The sequence below is a fragment of the Anabrus simplex genome, chromosome 1 (assembly GCF_040414725.1).
Source record: "Anabrus simplex isolate iqAnaSimp1 chromosome 1, ASM4041472v1, whole genome shotgun sequence".
NCBI lineage: Eukaryota > Metazoa > Arthropoda > Insecta > Orthoptera > Tettigoniidae > Anabrus > Anabrus simplex.
In genome coordinates, this window is record NC_090265.1 from 1,392,621,516 (window position 1) to 1,392,643,301 (window position 21,786).

Genomic DNA, 21,786 nt, shown 5'->3' on the forward strand with positions numbered 1-21,786 from the left:
CGCTGCAGGAGTGACTACAAATCTCCTGCGACTGCTGCGAATTACATTGAGTGGATATAAGTGTATCTCAGTGAACGAAACCTTCACCTCTCCGCATTTTAGGGGTTTCTGGTCATTCAGAATGGACCCCTACCGGAATGAGCGTACGTCCAGAGTGCTGTCCGTACCACTAACTTGAAGGAAAGCCATTTGTGTATCATTTTGTATAAAATATACATCTTTTGAACGAACATATATTTCTGGAACTATCACTGTAATTCGAATATTATGACTATTAATCAATACCGTATGGTTGATAAGAGAACCATGAGGAAGTTAAAAAGTAGGCCTATATGAGCAATTGGTGATTCGTGTGAAAACAGATTTATACCTTTAAAAGTGGAAAGGAATGGTATGGAGCCTGTATATTATAACAGCAAAATAATGAGATTAAGAAGGAGGTGCAGATTAGAAGGAAATCCAGTCAGGAATGTTTGCGGGAGTAAGGATAGATTGAAGGTGCTTATTGGGAAATTGAATTTAGGGGAAACATCAGCTAAGGATAATATTATGTCAAACATAACTGGCAGCCATATGAATTTCGGTGAGCAATTGAAGGATACGTAGAGATACTTCGAGGCAGAAAGAGGTACCAGGAAGGACGTTCCGGGGATCGATAATGAGCAAGGGGACTGTATGTGTGAGGACTTACAGAAGGCAGAAGTATTAAGTCAGTAGTCTGTTGTTGAATATAAGGAGGCGTCAAATACTGGCGAACTACTGAATTTTACCTATGATGATAAAGACATATACTAATAGATAGAGAACTCGAATGCTATAAAAGCAGCTGGGATTGATAAAATTTCTGTTGATATGGGTTTGGATATAGTGCCTAATATTTGATTGCTGTTTGCCAGAAGGAGCGATACTAAATGAATGGAGAGTTGAAATAGCAGTCCCAGTGTACATGGGAAAGGGTAACAAACATAAAGTAGATATTGCAGGCCGGTCAACTTGACATGTGTTGTTTTAAAGCTTTGGAAAAGTATTCATTCTAATTCTATTAGACAGGTATATGAAATTACTAACTGGTATGGCAGAATTCAGTTCGGGTTTGGGAAAGGCTATTCCAGTGAATTTCAACTTGTGGGATTCCAGCAAGATATAGCAGATAGATTCAAGAGGTCAACTGCACTGTATCATATTGACCTATCCACGGCCTTTGGTAGGGTAGATAATGGTAGATTACTGACGAAAATGAGGACTATTGGACTCGACAAATGAGTGGTTGAATGGATGGCTAGAATTTAGAACTCATAGAATTGGAGTATGTGAAGTATTATCTGATCCTATAATTATAAAGAGTGTGGTCCCGCAGAGCAGTATTATTGGACCTTTATGTTTTCTTATGAAGATAAATAATATCGGTAAAGAACTGGAATCACAGACCAGGCTATTTGCATAAGTTGTAAATGAGTTGCAGGATTCTGAATTACTGCAGAGGAATTAAAATAAAATGTTGCGTGATGGGCAGGGGATAATGGTATGATGGCAAATGGAATGAAACGGCAAGTTGTAAGATTCACCAAGAGGAGAAGAAAGTTTTAATTGCTGTATTAATGGGGTGATACCTCATGGAAAACACTGTTAATACATGAGGGTTGATATAGGGAATGATCTTCGTTCGGGTAACCATATTCACGAGGTTATTAAGAATACAGATCTATTCATACGGTTATTTTAATATTTATGGGTTGTGTAAGGATGTAAAGGAGGGGGCGTATTCATCTCTCGTAATACCCCAATGAGATATGGTTTCACTGTATGGAACCCACACCAGGACTAATTGATACGAGAACTGGAAAAGATCCAAAAGAAAGCAGCACGATTTGTTCTGGGTTATTTCCAACAAACGAGTAGTGTTACGAAAATATTGAAACATTGGATCGGGAGGACTTGGGAGTGGGGAGATGGGATGTTGGACTACGTGGTACGTTTCGAGCTGCCAGTGTAGAGATAGGTAGGTAAGGGTTATTGTGCCCGAAGGCAGGTCCGAACCTCCGCAGAGGTGTTCCTGAGCCGGAGTTTACGTACGGTAGGGTGGCCAGTTCCTTTCCGCTCCTCCATTCCCTTACCCCCCACCAACAGCGCGTGGCAACCCTTCCAACTTCTGATCACGCCCCATGTTGCTTAACTTCGGAGATCTCACGGGAGCCGGCGTTTCAACACGGCTACGGCCGTTGGCTGTAGAGATAGCGTGGAATGATATAATGCGAATAAAATCAAGCGGAGCCTTTAAAAGGAGGAAGTTGGATAAAGTTGGAACACAAGAGGACAAATCAAATTGGGGAAATTATTCATTTATAGGACGAGGAGTAAGTGTTTAGAATGAATGATCAAGAGAAATGATCGATAAATTTCCAAGCTGTTTGAGTACGTTTAAGAAAAGGCTAGGTAAACAACTGATAGGGAATCTGCCATCTGGGCGATACCCCAAAATGCAGATTATTGATTGATTGATTGATTGATTGATTGATTGACTGATTGATTTATTGATTTATTGATTGAAATACAGTACTTCCTTTGTTTTCTATTATTGAAGAGCTCTGCTTACGAGAGAATAATTATTTCGGGATTGGGCATTGATCACTGTCATTCGAAATCAAAAACAGAAAATAGTTAGATTCTTGAACATACATTTTTATGAACGAAAAATGTATTTCGTCAGTGAATAGTTTCACTTGTTAGTCAAAAGTTTTGAACACAATTTTATATGAGTGAAGTTTATTTCCCCAGCTACCGTCATCACATGATCATTCAAAAGCAATAAATTCAAGCTCTAATCATCGTTCTCATCATTATATATGTTTTAATACTTTCATGTGGATATGCTTTTAGTTATCTGGCATTTCTAATTTAGTAATCAAAAGTAAACACTCGTGTCTGTTTTGAATATTGCTACTGCAGAACAAGAAATATTGCCAAGGATACACATATGGAACATGTAAACAGAATTTTCAAAATCACTTCGTCTCCATTCTAGTATCCATGGAACTTAGTCCTTTCATCCATATATATAAAGTAACTTGTCCTGACTGACTGACTGACTGACTGACTGACTGATTCATCATCGCCGAGCCAAAACTACTGGACATAAAGAAATGAAATTTTGGGCATAGATTCATATTAAGATGTAGGTGCTCGCTAAGAGAGGATTTTTGGATATTCCTTTGCTAAGGGGGTGAAAAGGGGGTTGAAATTTTAAAATGAGTGTATCTACTGTATATCTCAAAACTTTGAAAGTTTACAGATGTAAAAATTGGTAATTAGAATCTCCTTTAAAAATAAGGGAACACGTATTTTTTTTTTCAGAAAATCCCAATAGGAGGGGTGAAAAACGGTGAAAAAGGGGTTGACTGCCATTAATAAGAATACCGGTACATATATCTCAAAAACTGAAGATATTACAGACCTGAAAATTGGTACTTTTGATCCCTTTTAAAAATAAAGAAACACGTATTTTTTGTTTTTGGAAAATCCAATTAATCGGAGGGTGAAAAGGGGGGTGAATTTTTAAAATGAGTGTGTCTACATCTTAAAACTTTAAAAGTTTACACATGTAAAAATTGGTATTTAGAATCTCCTTTAAAAATAAAGGAACACGTATTTTTTGTTTTCTGTAAATCCCAATAGGAGGGGTGTAAAAGGGTTGAATCCCTTTATGAGGATACGTATATCTCAGAAACTGAAGATATTACAGAACTGAAAATTTGTATATGGGATCTCCTTTAAAAATAAGGAAACACGTAATTTTTGTTTTTGGAAAATCCAATTAATGGCGGTTAAACTGGAGTGACAAATTGGGATTTTTTTTGAAAGACAATATCTACAGAATATCTGAGAAAGGTAAAATGTTACAGACGTAAAAAGTGGGTATTTGTAATTTGCTGTAAATATAAGGAAACATAGGTGATTTGTTTTCGGAAACTCTCCTTAAGGGGAAATGAAAAGGTGTGAAATTTTAAAATGAGAATTTCTATAGTAGCCTATATATCAAAAAACTTAACATGTTACAGAAGTGAAAATTATATTTTTATCTCTGTTAAAAACAAAGAAACGTGTATTTTTAGTTTTCGGAAATACCACTTGGGTGGAAGGGGGGTGAGTGTAAAAGTAACTGAAAATGATGTCGATTTCTTTTAATTAGGCTACTGATATCTCAAAAATGAAGATGTTACAGACGTGAAATTTGATATTTGGAATCTGCTTTAAAAGTAAAGAAACACGTATTTTCGGAAAATCCAATGAAGGAGGGGGGGGGGGTGAATGAATTGAAAAATTAATTGACTTAATTGTATGAGAATTCATACATCTAATAAAAACTAAAGTTGTTACAGACGTGAAAATTGGTATATGGCTCTCCTTTAAAAACAAAGAAAAATCGTTTTGAAGGGAAAGCCATCTTGGGCGGCGGGAGTGAAAAGGAGTTCAATTCCTTTCATGAGGACACACAAATCAAAAACTGAAGAATTTAAGAGTCATGATAATTGGTATTTAGAAGATCATTTACTATTAAAGAAACAAGTATTTTTTGCGGGAAAATTCACATGCGGTGGGGGGGGGGGGGTGAAAGGAAGTGAAAAAAGGTGAATTATTTTTATGGGTATACTTATATCTCAAAACTGAAGGTAATAGACATTGGTGTTTGGAATCTCCTTTAAACATAAAGAAACACGCCTTCTTTTAATTTGTCCTGGGGGGGGGAGGTTAAATAAACTTAACGGCGGTGGTGTGTAAAAGGAGGTGAGACCAATTGATTTTACTGTTCACAATGTACTTATAAGGAGCCTCCGTTGCTCACTCGGCAGCGCGCAGGCCTGTCACAGCTGGGTTCCGTGGTTCAAATCCCGATCACTCCATGTGATATTCGTGCTGGACAAATCGGAGGCGGGAAAGGTCTTTCTCCGGATACTCCGGTTTTCCCTGTCATCATTCATTCCAGCAACACTGTCCAATATTTAATTTCATTTGTCATTCATCGCTCAATGCCCCCAGAGGAGTGCTTCGGCAGCCGGCACAATTCCTATTGTCGCCGCTAGATGGGGCTGTATTCATTCCATTCCTGACCCTGTCGAATGACTGGAAACAGGCTGTAGATTTTCGATTTACTTATTCTGATCATAAACCGATCATTTTTAATCTTTCCTGGGTTCGATTTCAACAGCCATCTTTTCCTTCGGAGAACATTCTTAGATTACAGTAGACTCTCCTGGCATATAAATAAAAATTTAAACACATTTGAAATATACGATAGGAATGAGATTGACCGTCAAATTATTCACCTCTATAATAAGGTCAATAATGCACGGAAGTATGTCATTCGTATCGCCAGAAATCACGCACACTTGCCTACGCGCGACAATGGTGTTGGTCACATTGTCAACAATAACCCGCGGGTTCAGTACCGCCAAGGCCCCCAAGACGACACCACGCCGGATCTCCTTCAGGATTTGATTCGTACTAAAAATGCTTATAGGAAAAGACGGCAAATATTTAGTGACCGAACTGACCGCGTGGAATACCTGGACCTACCTCGGGAAGTACAAAATTGATTGCTGGAAGGAAAGATTGAAAAATGTGAGGAACTTTGCCGTAATCTCCCAGAAAACGAGTCAGATTGCGAATTTTGGCGGATTGTCTCAGAAAACGAGTCAGATCGCGAATTTCGGAGGATTATATATAAAACATTAAGCATTTAATTATAAATTTCAGTATAATACCGTAGCGAAGCACGGGTATCTTGCTAGTTCATCCATATATTTACGAGTACTCTCTCCCCTGTTGGCAGCTATCCGTGACCGGATGAGAAGAGCATTAATTCATTCAGTCATGCACGAATATAATAATGAAATCATGCAACCACCAATTCATGTAGAAATTCATTAATAATTAAATCATTTAATCATTCAATCTCTCCATTCAAATGTATGTTGCAAATGTAGGATTCCGTTAAAATATGTGTAACAATACATGCAATAAAAACATTCTACCGTTCATGTGTATTATGGTAACTATCTAACTTCTGAAAGAATGTCTCGTTTGCGTATGTTGTGTCTACCAGAATCACATTTACACAGTGGCAAACAATCAAAAACCGAGCTCGATAACTGCAGTCGCTTAAGTGCGGCCAGTATCCGGTATTCGCGATATAGTGGATTCAAACCTCACTGTCGGCAGCCCTGAATATTGTTTCCCATAGTTCCCCCATTTTCACACCATGCAAATACTGGGGCAGGACCTTAATTAATGCCAAGGCTGCTTCCTTCCCAGCTGGGGCTGTACCTTAATTAAGGCCACGGCCGCTTCCTTCCCACTCCTAGCCTTTCCTGTCCCATCGTCGCCATAAGACCTATCTGTGTCGGTGCGACGTAAAGCAACTAGCAAAAAAAAAAAAAAAGCTTCCTTCCCACTCCTAGCCATTTATCTCCCGTAGTCGCCATAAGACCTGTCTGTGCCAGTGCGACGTAAAGTAAGTTGAAAATAAAAAAATAAAAACAATCAAAATATTATCCTTGTGTTTGATTGGACCACAGAAAAGTATGGTTTCTAGACACATCACGACAGTGTGTCTTAAATCGGTGAGAGTGATGAAACTTTGAGTATGACCAGACATTTCCTCGATGAGTGCAGTGCAGGGGAATATAGTATAATTATAGTAGTAGACCAATTCATCCCCTTAACCCCAGTATTATGTTCATTGCATGCGCTTCGAACTCATTACTATAGCATTTTCGTATGATGTAATATAGTCCGCCTCTGTGGTGTAGTGGTTAGCGTGATTAGCTGCCACCCCCGGAGGCCCGGGTTCGATTCCCGGCTCTGCCACGAAATTTGGAAAGTGGTACGAGGGCTGGAACGGGGTCCACTCAGCCTCGGGAGGTCAACTGAGTAGAGGTGGGTTCGATTCCCATCTCAGGCATCCTGGAAGTGGTTTTCCGTGGTTTCCCACTTCTCCTCCAGGCGATTGCCGGGATGGTACCTAACATAAGGCCACGGCCGCTTCCTTCCCTCTTCCTTGCCTATCCCTTCCAATCTTCCCATCCCTCCACAAGTCCCCTGTTCAGCATAGCAGGTGAGGCCGCCTGGGCGAGGTACTGGTCATACTCCCCAGTTGTATCCCCCGAAGCTCCAGGACACTGCCCTTGAGGCGGTAGAGGTGGGATCCCTCGCTAAGTCCGAGGGAAAAACCGAACCTGGAGGGTAAACAGATGATGATGATGATGATGATGTGATGATGATGATGATGTAATATAGCTGAAGTTTGTAGGACCTTACACGACCTACACGGCGGTTTCAGTGAGAACACGTGTCAAAGTGAGTGCGCTAGACGTTATTAGAACCATAAGCGTACATTAAGTCACATTTCATTACATTGTTTGGTAGGATAGTCTTGCTCACTAAACTTCAGTTGTAGCCAAGTGGTCATAAAGCTCTCATACCTCCCTTATAGTGACATAATTCTCTGTTGTTAAGCCTAGCAGTGACAATCCCAGTGGTGTACATGTTGTCCTCGCCTTCTACGTGGCTTCCCCTGCTTTATTGAGGCAGCTCTTGTTCGCCATAAAACCCTGCTACATTCCCCGCAATACCGTGCCGGTGCACAGTCGATAACATGGAGGAAAGCTCAGCGCAAAACTCGTTAAAATGTATACATGCCACTTGTAGCCTCTTTCATCGGGCATTCAGATTTGTTCCTGACAAACACACAGCTGGAAATGCTGAATTGGCCGGCTTTTAATGCTACAGTAGAGATTGAAAGAGTGAATACACTGCCTTTTAAATGAGATACATTATATAAAACCCCATTTCCAGATCTGTCATTTTTTATCATTTGAGAGCTAAAACGAGGAAATTGTGCCTGGAGTGTTTTCCATTTGCTGAAAAAGCCGCTCTATCCTCTTCTAAATTATATTCAGATTCATAGCAGCAATGCTATTTAGTCCTGGTAAGGAAATTGATATAGAACAGTGATAATCATGAATCATGTTAAGAGTAAAGTTCCTAATCATTTATTTATAGAATAAGAAAGCAAATCCAAGCTTATAGTTTTACCTCACTCGTGATATCGTGATCATAGCTTCTAGACTTCTTGGTTTACATTCTACCTGAATCATATGAAATTCACTTTTAATTTCAGGAATCCCATATTTATTCTATTTGGAGGAGTGCGATCCGTAAAATGCCTGTAACGTTGGCACTCCTTTATCATGATTTTACACATTGGATAAATTCATCGGAGAATGGAGGTATAGGTTCTATCTTCTTTATCAGTATTAGAACCCGTGGTACATGGAATCCATGAAGGACCTCAGTCTGCCGAAACGACTGCAGCCCAGACAGGTGGCGTACAGATTTTGGAGGGTCATGTGGTCAATGTGACGGTGCCCTCATAACTGCGTCAGCTGTCTCTCATATCAGACAATACATCAGTTCTTATCAGAGGTAGACTGGACCCCGTTACAGCCATAAGTCAATAATGAAAATCCTAGGACTGCTGGGAAATAGAAGGCGGAATGGAATGGAAGGGTAAGAGGCAGACTCACTACCATACAACACACGATTGGCTTTATAGGTATTGAAAAGGCCAATAGCTTGATTATTCGAATCTATAATCATACTGGACATTGGATAAGGAATACGCTTATTATTCCATCCCCAATTATGCTGGTTTACAAACAAGGGACACCCATGGTTTTGTACTCTTTGAAGCACATGGAAACATGCTCAAGATATAGATCGTTCATCAAAGCAACAGAAAGCTTTCCGATGGCGTCAAAATAAATGTTTGTACACAGTAGCAGAGGCATTATTACTATTATTATTATTATTATTATTATTATTATTATCTGCGTATGGACCCAATGGATCACGCAAAGCTCTAACGATTCTGTTTCCTGAGTTGCCAAACAGCTCTCATCCTTTCTCCGTGGATCCTTTTCGTTCTTCTGTCCACTTTGCTCCAGTCTTCTTTTTTCACTTCGTTCTCTGGTACCGGGCGAGTTGGCCGTGCGCGTAGAGGCGCGCGGCTGTGAGCTTGCATCCGGGAGATAGTAGGTTCGAATCCCACTATCGGCAGCCCTGAAAATGGTTTTCCGTGGTTTCCCATTTTCACACCAGGCAAATGCTGGGGCTGTACCTTAATTAAGGCCACGGCCGCTTCCTTCCAACTCCTAGGCCTTTCCTATCCCATCGTCGCCATAAGACCTATCTGTGTCGGTGCGACGTAAAAGCCCCTAGCAAGAAAAAAAAACGTTCTCTGGTTGCACTTTCCATCCATAATTTCTTTTTCTATAGAGGTTTCTGTTCGCGGTGTCAGTTGAGTTTATCTGGGCTTTCTCCAGATCTTTCTTCACTTCCAGTACCCGTGGAATATTTCTAAGATGTGCTATGTAGGTGAGAATCTTGTGTGTCAGTGTACTTGCCGGCAGTCTGCTGACGTGCCCATAAAATTTCAGACGACTTTTGCGGATGTCTGCTGCATTGTAGGAAAGCTCTTCTGTTACTTTGGGTGACCTCAGTCTATAACCGTATTCCGTTTTCGGGGGCCGAAAATTTCCTCAGAATTATTATTATTATACAGCTTTTCCCACATATTGCGAGGTCGTGGGTGCGAACTGTTTCGCTCATGTGATTTTGAGCCATGTTCTACGGCTGGATGCCTTTTCTGACGCCAACCCTATGTAATCTTTATTGGGTGTTTCCATAATGGATGATAGTGATGTGTTGTGGATATGTTGTTGGAATTGGCTTTACACGCACCGACAGATAGGTCTTATGGCGACGATGGAATAGGGAAGGCCTAGGAGTGGGAAGGAAGCAGCCGTGGCATTAATTAAGGTACCGCCTCAGCGTTTTCATGGCGTGGAAATAGTAAACCACGGAAACCATCTTCAGGGCTGCCGATAGTGGGGCTCGAACCTACTATCTCCCGGATGCAAGCTCTCAGCTGCGCGAGCCAACTCACCCGATTTGTGGATATGAAGATGATATTGTTGGGATAGACACAAACAACCAGTCCTCGAGCCAGAAGAATTAATTACATGCGATTAAAACCCTCGGCTCGGCTGGGAATCGAACCTGTGACCCTCTGAACCGAAAGCCTCAACGCTGACTATCCAGCCAAGGAGTCGGATTTCTTCTTCTTTGGAATAACCCATTTGGAGGGTAAGATAAATGGTTACTTTTCATTGTGTTCGATTTCCTTTGCTTCCAAATTGCCTTCATCCTTCGTGAATGTCGTTCCTTCTCTTCTCGTGTCCACTTTCTTCTAGGTGTTGGTTTCTTCCGTTTTTGAAACGCTGCATTTTGAACTGCTTCTCTAAAAATGTGTTCTGTTTTTGATTGCATCTGCTTCAATTCGAGCATTTTTCATGTCTTTCTCAATTTCAATGAACCGTGTGGGTTTAGATTTGTAACTCTTCAGAAGGTTGAAGTTGCGCTTGGTTAGTTCGTTGTCATCTTTTCTGTAAACGTGTCCAAAAATGGTAGTATTTTTTGCCCATTATTTCAGTTAGCTTTTCAGTTTTCAAATATAGCTCTCTGTTTAGTACTAACCTGTATTCTGTATTATCATTTTGTTTAGCTCCCAGTATTTTTCTCAAAATTCTTCTTTCAACTTTCTCTAGTTTTTCAATATCTCCAGTTCTTGTTAGTTTAAGTGTTTCTGCCGCATATAAATTTTCAGGTCTGATTACTCTTTGGTAGTGTGTCAATTTTGTGCTCCAGGATAAGGATTTTTTGTTAAAAGCATATTTTTTCATATGAAATATCCATTCCATTTTGTGAACTCTAGTTTCTATAGCTGTTTCTTTCCTTTGTGTCAGTAATTATCCACTCTCCTAGGTATTTAAAGCAACTTGTTTTACATATTGTGTTGGCATGAATTGTTATATTTTGCGGGGCATCACTGATGTTTGTCATGAACTTTGTTTTTCAAATGATATTTGTAGTCGTATTTTAGCTGCTTGTTTTTGTAATTCTCCGATTTGTCCTTGAGCATTATCCAGTGAGTCAGTAATTAACACCACGTCATCTGCTAAAGCTAGACATTTCACAGTGATTTTATTTGGATTTCATCCTAGTTGAACACCTTTAGAATTGATGACTACCGATCTCGATAGCTGCAGTCGCTTAAGTGCGGCCAGTATCCAGTAATCGGGAGATATTGGGTTCGAGCCCCACTGTCGGGAGCCCTGATGATGGTTTTCCGTGGTTTCCCATTTTCACACCGGGCAAATGCTGGGGCTGTACCTTAATTAAGGCCACGGCCGCTTCCTTCCACTTCCTAGGCCTTTCGTATACCATCGTCGCCATAAGACACATATGTATCGGTGCGACGTAAAGCAAATAGCAAAAAAAAAAAAAAAAAAACAAAACAGAAGAATTGATGATGTTTCCACCATTCTCGAACTATATTCTCTAATGCGCAGTTGAAAAGCAGAGGTGACAAACCATCTCCCTGTCTTACACCAGACTTTATTTCAAAAGGTTTTGAGAGTTCGCCTCTAAATTTTACTTTTTATGTCGTGCTTGTTAACGTTGCTTTAATTATTTCAGTTGTTTTATTATCGAGTCCAAATTCCTTTATAATTAGTGCGTTTCTGTTAATTAAATCGTAGGCTTTCTTAAAATTCACAAAAGTAACTACATATTTCAAGTTCCTGATTTTCCTCATTTCTATTATGTTCATTAAGATTACTATCTGTTCGGCACATGACCTTCCCTTCCTAAATCCTGCTTGATACTCTCCTAATTGTGGGTCCAGTATTTCTTCTTCTCTTTTTAAAAGCGCCTTGGACAGGATCTTGAAGGTTACTAGCAGAAGGGATATTCCCCTATAGTTGTGAGGGTCTGTTTTCTTCCCTTTTTTATGTAGTGGATGCATTAGTGCAGACGTCCATTCTGAGGTTAATGGTTTGTTTCCCAAATTTCTTTGAAGATTTCTGTTAAATACATTATCATATTGTCACTAGAGTATTTCTATAACTCAGCAATGATATTGTCATCTCCAGATGCTTTGCTATTTTTAAGTTCTTCTGTTGGTGACTTTGAGTCCGTTGATAATGGGATTGTGTAATCAACATTAAATTTCTCATTATACAGTTCTTCAAAGTATTCTGCAAGTATTCTTCAATTCTCAGCGTTATTACATGCCGTTTGTGTCTGCCCCAACACCATCCTCTTCATATCCATAAACCAAGGTGTCGGACTATTATTATTATTATTATTATTATTATTATTATTATTATTATCACAATAATAGTGGTCTGAGTTATTCACGTGCAAAACGGTGCATTCTACCTCAAGACACTGAATAAAAATATACTCAAGTCCTAAAAAAGAAATTTGGGTAACGCAGGGAAACAATATCAAAGTAATGTATGGAATAGCACACATTTCAATGCCTTGATTATATTTATACATTTAACAGCATCGCAGAGCTTTTTCTCAAAATATTTTCGACATGTAAAACACATTTGTTCTACTGACCTGATAGTGCTTCTGGTCTTAAAAGTGCAGAAGTGGGATTTCAGTGAAGTGGTTAAAGCAAAATGGATGAGAAAAATATGAACATCTCAAAAAAGTCACATTTTCCATTCAACATCACTTTCACATTCAAGTTGTCCAATATCAAAATCCACACTACTCACATTTCCAAAAGTTCATATGGGTATGTCAATGTCATAGCCAGCCACACTCATATCCATATGTATTTTCCTGAATTAAATCATACTCACAGATCACACCTACAACAACACATCGGTATTGAAGGTTAACTGCTGCACTATACAATAAAATATGCGTATTATATTTTTAAGCCAGTTAAAATATGGTCGAGCAGATCACTGGAAGAATATATATGCAAACACAATATTACTTACTGTACATTTTCTTGTCACGAGGCAAACGGACGAAAGACCGCGCATTCTTCTCTACTTCATAGTTACTGCAGCCAAACACAGCACATACCTTTCCTCTCATGTTGAGAGGAGATATCAAGGAATAACACACGCTACTATTTAATTATGTCAACTCACTGAAAATTAATAAATAACACCAAAATATCACACACAAATAGAGCTGCTCTTATGACAGAATCAGTAGTTCTCAGGACAAACCGTTAGAGAGAGCTCTAATAGCTGTCCCTCGATATCTCGCTGAGTGTCGCGTATTGTCTCTAGTATATTTGGTAATAGTAATGACATGTGGTCTCCGAAAGGACCTGGTGCATATCTTTTGAGTTGACGTCGTGTAGGTGCGTCTATGTGGATAGGGCCCTACCTAAAATTAAGACTGCTCACACACCCAGCCCTCAAGCTATCGGAATTAACAAATGAAAGTTAAAATCACCGACCCGGCCTTGAATTAAACCCGGGACCAAAGGCCGGCACGCTAACCATTTAGGCATGGACCCGTACCTACAGAAAATAAAATATATCTTTCCGTTATATTTTTACTCTTGTATATCCATGTTTGTATGTTTTCTAACCTTTATACATCATAAATATGTATATAGCCTATATAAATGTCATAAATATCGTGTAACACTAATCTTTGTGGAACAATTACTTACCTTCCCCTATCAAAGCATGAGATGAAATCATTCTCATTCACTTACTATAGTATCACTCACAGGCGGTCAAACTGCAACAAAAAAGAACACGCTAGATTTTGCTTCATCTGTTTACTCTCTGCTGAAACACTGATGACTGCTGCCATCTCTCGAGTAGAAGGGCGAGAAGTCTTTATTTATAAGAATACTATTTTAAACCCAACAGTTAGAGAACATGCCTGCAATTTGGAGCAATATATTACCATCATACCTACTAACATACAAAATAAATGAGCCTAACACTATGACACTGCTCTACAACACAGCGGGTCGGCGGTTGCATGGAAGGGTTCGACTGCAAGTGGCCAGGTCTGGTCCGTGATCCGACAGCTCTGCATTATGACCGACCAACCTTGCAGAGGACCGTGGCACTACACCTCAGCATTCGGGAGACGGAGAGGCGCAGTTCCTCACCACCGGCTGTCCTAAGAATGGCTTGCTTGGTTTTATATTCTCCTACACTAAGGCTAATGTCGGAACAGTTACTAGTATAGAACACGGCCGCCAACCCCCTCACTTTCTCCACATTAAACATATTACTTATTTTTCTCATGATATAGTGTGACGTATATCACATTCAAAGGAAAACACAGCGAACTTACTTAAATTACAAATGTTCTTCTGTTATTACAATTTTCTTTACGTGGCGCCGACATAGACAGGTTTCATGGCGACGATGGAATGGGGAAGTGCTAGGAATGCGAAGGAAGTGACCGTGGATGGTGGCCTTAATTAAGGTACTGTACATCCCCAGCATTTACAAAGACAAAGACACCTCCGTACAGGCAATGAAGGCCCCTGGAGGAGTGGAAGGTAAAGGCTTCCACCCAGGCCCCGATTTATAAATGGGCGGACTGGGCATTTGCCCAGGGCGCCAGTTTTTGAAGGGCGGCGGCAGGCAGATCGAGTAATTATGGCCTCCTTGAATTAGGTTTCAAATTTATTACACTTAAATTACTTTTACTTTCCACAAATGATTCCAATTATTTTATTAGCCTATATACTCGTAAAACAATTAAAACTATTCTAAGCTTAAAACCTGAATTTAATCTATATATTTAAATTTTACGAAGAAAATTAAATAACTGCAAACAATAAGAAAGGTATTATTTAACTCGTGCCTGTGCTGGGTGGGCAATTGTAGATGGTGGCTTGGCAACCCTGTTAGTCTAGACAGCCCCCTGTCTGTCATTGGCTCGTGACGGTTCATGTGCGTATTACTGTTTTCATCCGCTCACCATCAACCTGATAACCTCACCTAGCAAACTCATTGTCTCGTGTAATTCTTATATGTTTTTCGGTATTTAACCATGAGTATAATGTTAAGTGGTGCTGAATACAAACAACGCGCTGCTAACAAGCAGAGTGACGAACTTGAACTACTTAAGTGCCTAAAATGGGAAAGTTCCTTACTTTGACTCGTTCAACTCCAACCTCGGAATCGGAATGCCAAGATGACTTAACAAAACCTTCGACTTCGTCATCGGTCCCATTTAACTTTACACAAGAAGACTTACAAGGCCTAGATATACAGAGTGATCAGCCCTGTGTTAGTATTAAATTGAATGATGAGCCTGAAGTTGTTCAGCAGCCGTTTGGAGCTATTCCACAATCACAACCTGAGGTAACCTTACCTAATTCATTTTCTATAGGTGATCCTGCTACTTGGAATGTCAAGTTAAATTCAGTAGTTGAGAATGATATTAAACATTGTCCAAAACAAAACGTAATGGTGGATTTTTCGAAGTCTCTGCGAACTAACAATGATGGTAAAAGAACATTGTCTCAAAACATGTTTAAGAGTACTCTTCCTAATGGATACGTTGTTTTAAGAGATTGGTTATTGTATGCACAGTTAACTGCGAAAGTATTCTGTATTCAATACTGTTTATTTCAACCAGACAATGCAAAATACATTCTACCGATTTTAATGACTGGAAGCACAGCTACGAACTACTGAAACATCATGAACATTCTCATGACTACAAGCTTAATGTTCTTACGTAAAACATCACCAGACAAAAACAATCAATGCAGATTGATAAAATTCTGTTTACACAGTATGAAGAGGAGGTAAACTACTGGCGAAGTATAATCTCAAGAATAGTTTCTGTTGTACGATTTTTGGCAGTTAGGCGTTTACCCTTCCAAGGAGACAATGAGGATTTTGGATCAACTTCAAGTGGTTTACATCTTGGATACCTCGAGTTAATCAGTGAATATGACCCTCTCCTTGCCCAGCACATCGGGAAATGTGGTAACAAAGACCAAGGGCACATCTCATACCTGTCTTATCAAATATGTGATGAATTTACTGAAGTTATGGGGAATTGCGTGCTTAAAACTGTAGTTGATGAAGTAAAAGAAGCTAGATACTACTCTCTCATTGTAGACTAGACGCCTGATTGCGCTCACACTGCCCAGTTGGCTATTGTTTTACGACATGTACCTTAAACAGAGCCATAGCCTGTAGAACGACTCATTAATTTTCTGCCTGGAACATCACATACAGTACATCTGCTGGACTGGAAAAAGCTGTAGCTGACTGTCTTGAGAGTTTCGAAAACATCAAGAATTGTAGGGGCCAAAATTATGATAATGCTTCCAATATGTCAGGAGCTAACTCAGGTCTTCACGCCCGAATAAAGCAGCAAGGTCCCGTTGCTGAATAGCTACATACCGTGTGCAGCACTTTCATTAAATCTTGTTGGGTCGGCTGCCACAGAATGCTGCACTGCCACAGTAGTTTTCTTTGGCTTCGTCCAGGAGTTGTATAAATAGCACGCAAGGCCTTAAAAGGTCGACGGGCTATAATCCCCCACTGGTCTCCCGGGACCTCTGAGAATGTGGTCTGAGTTGTATAATTACTTTTCTGTTTCAGCGTACAGGTGGAATATTTTGAAGCAATTCTTGGCAGAAAACGGTACACCAGTGGTAACATCTTTATCAGAAAACAGATGGCCTGCCAAAGCAGACGCTGTCAGAGCTTTGGTAAAAAGGTTATGAAGAAATACGACAATCGTAGAGGCAGTTACCTGAAGACTCCAGTGTAAATCCTGTTGTAGACTTGAGGCACAAATCCTTGAAACTAATTTTCAGAATTTCGAGACCACATTTCTATTAGTCGGGGTGGAATGACATTTTGGAAAGAGTTGACAAGTGTTCTAAAAACTTGCAGTATGAAAATATTAATCTTGAGGGAGGAGTAAAACAATTGTGAATCCTGGAAAGCTTCATCAAAGCGAAAAGTGATGAGTTTGACATATATGAGCAATCTGCTTTGAAAATAGGTGGACGTGATGTTCCAAGCTACTCAAGAGTAAGAAAACGCAAACTATTTGGAGATGAAACAAGTGGGATTGAAGGAGACCTATATGCAAGAACAAATTTAAAAAAATAATGTGTTTCATAAAATAATGGACACACTTATATGAAACTTAGCAAGAAGGAAAGAAGCATATGAAGGAAAGATTTCAAGTGTTACCTCTACTACTGACTTGCTCATCCGAATCATCAGGAGTGAAGAACGCTGCTTTGAAACTTATTTCGCTGTACCCTGAGGACATCAGTCAAGATTTTGTAAACGAGTGTGTGCACTTCCAAATGTATGTTGAACTCGAGGTATTCCAAAACTTGCCTACAGTGTATTCTTACATTAAACAAAACATTTTTTCAAGTACTTTTCCCAACCTCGAAATTGCAATTAGGATGTTTTGGACCTTACCAATAACCAACTGTACTGCAGAAAGGGTTTTTTCAGTTTTAAGCAGAGTAAAAAATGCCAAGTGGGCAACTGTTCTTAATGAAAAGTTAAGCTCATTAGTCCTTATTTGCACTGAAAAAGATTTAACTTTGAAAACCAACTTTGATGAAATACCGTAGTTCATGAGTTTGCTAGGAAAAAATATTTTCTGTAAAGTAGTATTATATACAAGTAGCCTATAAACAAAACTTGTATTTTTAAATGTGAAGGAAATAAATTATAATAAATTAATGATAATTTATAAGCGTCTTATTTCTAAAATTATTTACTTACACACAAACTAAAGTAACAAACTGAACCAACGGCTTTTTAAATAAAAATAAAAACAGCCCGATTCTTATTTGGTTGTTACCTTTATTTGACTTGATATATTTAATTATGAGAATTAAATTTATTTGCATAATGTCCTGTTTTAAAACTCATAATCTTCAAAACTGTAATCTTTCATTTTAAACAATTACTTTTTAGAGGAACAGATAAACGAGCGGTTGGAGGGGGGACGGCTAAATATGGATTGCCCGGGGAGCTAACTACTTGAAATCGGGGCCTGCTTCCACCATTGTTAACCGCGGCACGTGATGGGTTAGTGTGGTTAGCTCTACGCTCGGCCGCCTTTCCTCCCAGGAGTTAACCTCAGGGCCGTATGCACCTCCGGAAGTGGAAATCTCGTTTCTTAAATTTTACCACTTTCTGACGGGGATTCGAACCCACGTCCTTCCAGGCGAACCGAGTACGCCGTTACCGCCTCGGCCAGGCATCCCCTTCCCCAGCATTTACCTGGTCTGAAGAACGGAAACAACCGAATACTATCTTCAGGATGCCGTCAGTGGAGTTCTAAACTACTATCTCCCAAAGGCAAGCCGATAGCTAAGCGATCTAAACCACGCAGCAACTTGCCTGGTGTGAAAGTGGAAAACAACAGAAAACCATATTCAAGGCTGCCGACAAAGAGATTCGAAGCCACTATCTCATGAATGGAAGCTGACAGCTTCGCGACCCAAACCGCATAGCCATTCGCTCAGTAGATCAAATGCTTGACTCTGAAATTCTTGTATCAAGGTGGATGATCTGGTATATTGTTGGACTGAAATAAATGTGTGAAAGATAATACATTCGTTGTTCATACTATGCGATATACATTTCTAAAGGAATAAAAGTACGCTACCAGGTTATAATCTTCATTGAATCGCAGGCATATACATAAGTCACAGCGAGTGTATTCATCTGTTTACGTTACCTGTCAGCACATTAGGTATATTCACGAATAACTAACTCAACAAATCGTTCGTTAACACTTTTCTTTCAGACAGTTGCTCCTAAGAGCAGAAATGGCAATCGTTTTCCACGCATACAGCCACGTCAACAAGTCACGAGAAACACAGAAGAAATACGACAGGAATACCTCGCATGGAGGACATTCTCAATATTTGCCTGGATATATCTATGGAGATCGTTTACTACGAAGAACGGCTGTGGTGTTCTAATTCTGACATCCTACGTGTCTATGAAAAGTACCTATATCAAACAATGAACTATTGACTTTCGAATACGATATGGTTTTCATTTGATATTATTTTGTTTTACGTCGTACAGAATCAGAGAGATCTTATTACGATAATGGAATAGGTCAGGGCTAGGACTGGGATTGAAGTGACCCCGGCCTCAATAAAGGTACTACACCAACATATGCCTGGTGTAAAATTGGAGAAACCACGGGAAGCTATGTTTAGGGCAGCTGGCATTACGGTTCGAACCCACCATCTCTCGAAGGCACGCTTGCAGTTATATGGCCAGAACCGTGCATCGGTAAGGGGCTTTGCATTAGCAAAATAACGGTGCCAAATATCTGATCAAGTCGGAAACCGATTCAAGTTTTCCAATGAATTATCAGATTTGGAATTACATTTATGTATTAGTTGATTTATTGCAATTAATAAATTCATATTGAAGTATATTGCGTGAAATAATATTGTTTCCTGAACACCTACTAAATTTGGAATAAAAATAAACTGATTAACGAAACTTATATAAAAAATGCAAGCAGGCTGTTACCGTCCTTTCGAGCTGTCGCAGTGGATTGGTGGTAAATTATTTGACTCATGAACCGAAGTCCACCGGTCCGATTCTGGGGAAAGGAGCCAAATTTTGAGGGCCGATCCCAAGTCATATTACTGCTGTTGGTATCCTGAATACTTACGTTGACGCACTGAGTGATACTCGACAAAATGAAATGAACTCAGGTGTAGTATCCGTCCAATGTAATTCCGCTTTCTTTGCTAGAACACGGCACAATCGGAATGTCGAAGTCGTTGAATAGGCATTCTAGATAGCATCATTTTAGAGGTTCATAACCCGCCAGATGAGGTCATACGATTAATTAAAACAGTAATTTTATATTCTTGCGATCATTCCTGTATTAACCATTTCTGTTAATAATTATTGCATTACTTCGGTACTACGATTCATTTATTCATCTTGATAACCTCTATTGCTATATATCTGCAGTATCATCTCAATATGCGAGGAACAACATAGGATGAAGAAAAATGTCTTATTACTTCAAATAAAACACTCTGTTTGGTTCACAGTTGGTAGTAATTTGTGACGAATATCCTTGCCTGGTTGGTGCCGTTATATTACATCACGTTGATAAATACCACGTACAACTGTAGAGATAGATTTATACCCTATATCATTCTACCATTACTCATATTTCTGATCCAACAATTTTACCCTCCCCGATGAAAATATAAATGCTTTCTACTTCTCTTTCACAACGCATTTTCTTGTTCGCATTCCTTATCGAGTTAGAGTGGTGTTGGTAGGGGTACAGTGTGTGTAATGGCGCCGCATCTGGCTTGTTTCACCCTCCCCTTCACTGCTCTCTCAGCCAGCAGTATTCAGAGTAGCTAAGTTAGTAAGTATCGCTCCATTGGGCTAGAAGTTCTCTCCACCATTTGTCATTGGCCTCTGTAGTGGGTCCCCCGGGCCACATTAAGCCACTCGCAAAACTGCAAAGAGTAAAAACAACCTCAAACATAATAAAAAAAAGTAGCAATAGAACGCTGTTCGTTCTAACCAGTCGCAATCCAGAACACTAACCGTTTCCAGCAGACCCTAATTATTATTTTATAATTTCCATTTGTGTTATGTGGACGATTAACAGACCTGCATGCATTACTGTGGTTCTCACTTTCCAGTAGTATATTATAATGACTTACTCAGTATGATATTGTACGATATTATCCATTAAATTTAAATTGATTTGTATATTTAACTGGCAAATGTACCCGTGCTTCGCTACGGTATTCTACATTGTATACAGATATCAAGTAAATTACTGTACATGCAGTGAATAAGACTTTTTTAAATTGCATGTCTCTTAGCGTTATCCAGAAACAGCAGGGGGAGGTTCCCATACTTTTTTCCAATGTAAAGTGCGAGTAGAGGAGTTGTGACGATAACGGCAGGCTCAGTTGCCTACTACCATTCACAGCAGAGTAGGTAAATTTCATTATAATGGGAGGCCCCATTACCTAATGCACAGCCATAGTCAATTTTGAGGAGTTTTCGTTACAATGACAGGCGCCATTTCCTACTTCCAGACAGATTACAGCTGAGGAGATTTTATTATAATAGCAGGCACCTTCCCTCCTGCCAGTCAAAACGGAGTTGTGCTGCTATCACTATAATAACAGGCCCTTTTCTTAATGACAGTCGCACCGAATTGGTGAGTTTTCATTATACACGTTACACACGTTGAATAGGATGAAATTTTTGGGTAAGGTATTCTCACAGTGCATTACTCTCGGGTACCAATATGACAGCTACAAACACAGAATTTGTCTCACGTATGGATACTGGGTGGGCCGATGTTCGTGCAGAATTAGATGTTTCTATATTTGGTATAAGTGATTCGAACTACGAATTATACGTATACAAACAGAAAATTGTACGTATAATCGAGAAAAAGAGACAAATCAATCGTATAAAGAATAGTGATACTGAACCCTTGAACTTACCATTCCATCGTTGGTCGGCCACGGCTGCTACAGTAGAACAATTTAGAACTCTTAAATCCTGGGTCGTTGCGGTTATAAATTCGGTCACGATCTTAACCAAACGATGGGGTTCAGAAGAGAGCCTAACTACTTGAAATGAGGAGCAAAAATGTGCTTACTAACTTTTATTAAATTGAAAGAGCACGATAACATCATTGATTTAATATGCATTCTTGCACAATAAAAAAATATAAATTACTGATTTTTGAATGTTCCAAACACAGTCACATTACATACCGTCAATTTGTTTCTTACAGTATCGAAGAGTTGCTTCGGAGAAGCTAATATGTTAGTGGACAGCGAAACTGAAA